Source organism: Glycine max, chromosome 4 (genome assembly GCF_000004515.6).
Source record: "Glycine max cultivar Williams 82 chromosome 4, Glycine_max_v4.0, whole genome shotgun sequence".
Taxonomy (NCBI): domain Eukaryota; kingdom Viridiplantae; phylum Streptophyta; class Magnoliopsida; order Fabales; family Fabaceae; genus Glycine; species Glycine max.
Window position 1 is genome coordinate 20,836,078 of NC_016091.4, and position 4,497 is coordinate 20,840,574.

Consider the following 4,497-nt stretch of genomic DNA (forward strand, 5'->3'; position numbering starts at 1 on the left):
AAATGCTCACCCCCCCCCCCTCTAAAATTTAATTGGATTGGGCTTCTCCCAATTAAATTAAATTTATTTCCCAACACACACATCAAATATTCACTCAATGCATATGAAATTACAAAACTACCCCTAATACAAAAACTAGTCTAGGTGCCCTAAAATACAAGGACTAAAAAATCCTACATTTCAAGGGTACCCTACCTACATTATGGAGCCCTAAATACAAGACCCAAAAATAATGAAACCTTAATCTAATATGTACATAGATAAGTGGGCTTATACTTAGCCTATGGGCCCGAAATCTACCCTAAAGCTCATGAGAACCCAAGGGTCTTCTCTTGCATCTCTGACCCAATTTACTTGGAGTCTTCTATCCAATGCCCTTGCAGGGTAGGATTGTATCAAAAATCGTCTTAGAAAGTATATATTCTAAGACAGTTTTTTAAATAACCCCGTCTTAGAATGCTTTATTTTTATAAAAAAATTAAAAATAGAAAAAAAATACTTTACAAAAATAGAAAGAAAAGACAAGCAAACTAATTAGTATCTTGCCTACAAAATAATTTGTATTTACATATGATGATACAAAGTCCCAAATAATAATAATAACAATAATTAAATTATTTAAAAAAACATAACAATGTAAAAGTATTTAAAGAAACATGGAGGACCTGGAGAAAAAAATCCATACCAGATAACTTCCTAGTTTCATCCTCTACCAGTGTTGCACTAGATGCATTGAAGTTCTTTACCAAGGATTCTTTGGCTTCAAGGTAGCTAAGTAAGCACAAATCAAAATCCAAATGGCTTAATCCAAAACAATTTAAAAAGAAAGAAAACAAAAATTGTTTCACATGGCTTAATCCAAAACAATTTGTTAGTTAGTCATGTTACCTCCCCTTCACAAAATGATGAGTGTGATCTACCACTTCTATTTTATTCTTATTTAGCCAGGAGCATAATAGACATCCACCGACTAATATTTCTTCAAACTAACTGAACACAAGTGATATAACAAATATAAAAACAAACCAACTCACCTAGGTTTGTTTTGTAATCCACTCATGGATTCAGTTAGTCTTTGATTTATTTTTCCCTAAATGTTGTCTCATATAACCAGTTCATTTATTGGCAAGTTTAATTTTTGGCCCTTAAAATTATTTTTGACATCATGAAAATAGATCTTGGCTATAGAGCAGCTACGACTAGCTAGATAAAGATAGCTATTATGACCCTCAAAGCTTTGTTTTCATTCTTTAATTTTAACGTACTATGCAAATAATTGACCTCCTTCCTAACACATGTCCCTAGCTATAGCTTGTGAAAAATGTTGAGCTAGAACCTATAGAGAAACACATGCTTCTTAATTATGCAACTTATATATAATTGGATAATTTATACATATAAAGTATTATTATTATTATTATTGGACTTCTCATTGCTCTAAAGAATCAATTCAAACTTATTATCCATTTCAAATGATACAATAAACTTCCCCATGTCTCATGCAAGAGGACATGCCAATCCTTAAAAGTGACCATAAGCTGTGCTAAAAAGAAACCAAACCTGAAGTGTTTCGCTAGAAGATTTATGAGCTTCTAACAACTCCTTTAACCTCTTGGTGGCCATTGCAGCTTCTTCGGTCTTTCTTTGAAGGACCTAGAGGAAATATTGACTCATAAAATATAATAATAACCACAAAAGTAAAAAATTCCAAGGTTAGATAGTCATGCAACTAAATATTATAAGGGGGGAGTAAACAGTGATATATGCAAACACACAAGTTTGGTTGAAAGAAATTTTATTAGGGAATAAGAATTAAAAAAACACCCATATCTAAACTAAGGGAATTTGAAACTATCAGCATGGCATAGTAATACCGAATACTACAAAGTTTAAAGAAAAAAATATATATTTTAAAAGAATGCCTCCAAGCATAAACGGAACATGTAGTGCCATGGAAACAACTTGTCTTCTGTGGATAATTATAGACTTGAGTTGAGAATACTAAGAAAAAGAAGAAACTTACGGTCTTACCCAAGTAAGCCATTCCACGAGCTGCACCAGTAACAACCTTGACTCTAGTAGGCCAATCTAGAACTGGTTTATTTTCACTTGTGAAAATTTAAATTTACTGGTCATGTTTTAGATCAAATTTTAGATGAACTATAAAGTCCTTAAACCTAAAACATGGGTTCATATAACTACTATTTTTTTAAAATAATAAATAGAAACAAGCACATACTTAATAGATCCATCTCTATTCTACTTGTGTAAATTTATATAACTAACAGTGAAGAAATATAAATTAGCAAGCATCAGCATCACAATTTATCTTTTCTTGACTTATCTGCAAATCAATACAATACCATCAAAACTCACACAATACCAAAATGAATGCTCATAGCTAAAATGAATATTAATCTGTAGTATTTTGTGGGAGGAGGGTATGTAATACAAGGGTAGCACACCATAAGCCCAAAGAAGCCATAAATTACTACTTGTTGATTTGAAGATGCAGCATCTAGTGGCTTTTATCTAACTGGGGATGAGGCATCACCAACTCACTACTAAATTTAATTGGATCTTTATCAAACATAAGAGCTAACAAATAGTACCCAGTATTCAACATTTCAGAATGGGTAAAATATGTTTTAAGTCCCACAATTTTTTGTCAAAATTGATTCTAGCTTGTCCATACTTTACAAACATGGTTTTAGTGCTCATATTTTTTATAGTTGGTTTCCTTTATGGAACTTAGGATACTTCAATGAGGGACAAAATTATCCAAGATTGAAGAAAACAAGAATGAAGCGGCATACTAAATATCATGGAGCTCACCAAATTCGAAACTCCCAAGGGTTTTGTCAGAGTGAAATTCAGCTCCTCATTCCAAATAGGATTCAAGCAGCTATTAATTACCTTGGTCTTTGCGGTTTGGTACAATTTAATAACATTTCAAGGTTAAAATATGCTACATAATGTTAATGCTATTGTTAATAGACACAAGCCTAAAATGAAATTAACGTATAAATAAGTCTTATTTACCTGATTCCCTAGCTTGAGCACATACAACATAAGGATCACTGGTCTTGAAATCCCGGATCACCAACCTTTTCCCTTGCACAACAATGACTTTTAGCAGCCCCAATTGTTCACCCATTATATGCCTTCTAACAAGTTAAACTAATAGTCAAACATGGTATACCACACTACAAAAAAAAAAAAAAAGTTGAAATATTCACCGTTCATGTAGGAAACAAACAAAATAAAACAAAAGCATAAAGCAAGGATGCCAAGAGCGTATAATGAATGGAGGAAAACACTTCCCCTTTACTAGAGTTTGTTTTGCCAAATCATTGCAATAGACATACAACTGGGACTTTATCATGGGCTCCACTATATCATTGCTTTTTGAACAGGACCATGTATCCACCTGTTTTTCTTCCAGCTAATACATCCACAAGTGCCGTCAAAATTCTTGGTCTAAAAGCACCACTAACATCTTGTAGTAGTTGAAGTTGATTTTTATTGATTCCTCGACCCCTCATTTCCTGATCTTTACATGAAGTTTTTTTTTTTTTTTTTTTGCATGAAGTTTAGCTTAATAATAAAACTTTTTTTTAATAGCGACTTATATTAACAGAATTTGTGGGTCAAGGAATTGTATTTTTTTTATGAAAGAGTTGTGTTTTAATTTTTTCTTTTCTTCTTACGGTAGTGATATTTGTGGGTCTAATTCCAAATCTAAAATGTAGTTAATTTGTGTTTGGTTATAAATTATAAAAATATTTTTTAAATATTGTTTTTAACTTATTTAGATGCGACAATCTTGAATTTCTTTTTATAAAATTACTCCCGCATCTCAAGAGACGAACATGATAAAAAAATATAATAAGTAGTAATATTCTTCATTTCAATTTTTTTGAAAGGATAATTTTGTACAAATAATAGGCTCTGTTTTTTCCTATCTCATTTCTCTCTCTTTTACCTCGTCTAATTATTTAGAGAAGTGGGTACAAAAAAATTTCTAAAAAAAGAGAAGAATATTGTTTCTTTTCCGATTCTAATTCTATAAAAAAAATTATCCAAACACCTTACAATTTTTTGAGTGTTTTTTTTCCATAAAAATAGTAGCGCCTTTAAGATATAAGGATTGAATATATTTTATCCCCCAAATATTAATCACTTTGTTTTTTGTCTCATATATTTAAATTTATTTTTTATAGTCTGTCAATTTTAAAAATGTTCTTTTTAATCACTTTCCATAAAAAAAATTAACATAGCAGTCACACCACAATCACTTTGAGATTTTTTTTATGGAGAGAGACAAAAGAATATTTTTAAAATTGAGGGATTAAAAAATTTAAATTTGAAAAATAAAAAATAAAGGTGATCAAAATTTGGGAAATTAAAACATATTTAAGTCAAATTTAAACAAATGCACTAGTAGTCATTCCTAATGTTTATAAAGTAGAGCTAAAGTTTATAAACTAGAGGAAA

General features: G+C 30.7%; 1 long non-coding RNA gene across 1 annotated transcript; it reads right to left on the minus strand.

The window, feature by feature from the left end:
- Nucleotides 1–410: 410 nt before the first annotated feature.
- On the minus strand, nucleotides 411–4,085 carry LOC121174709 (uncharacterized). The gene is made up of 3 exons (XR_005891005.1): nucleotides 3,043–4,085; nucleotides 1,561–1,653; nucleotides 411–771 (listed from the first exon to the last, which is right to left on the minus strand). It is a non-coding gene; the product is annotated as an uncharacterized lncRNA (long non-coding RNA).
- Between the last annotated feature and the right edge of the window lie 412 nt (nucleotides 4,086–4,497).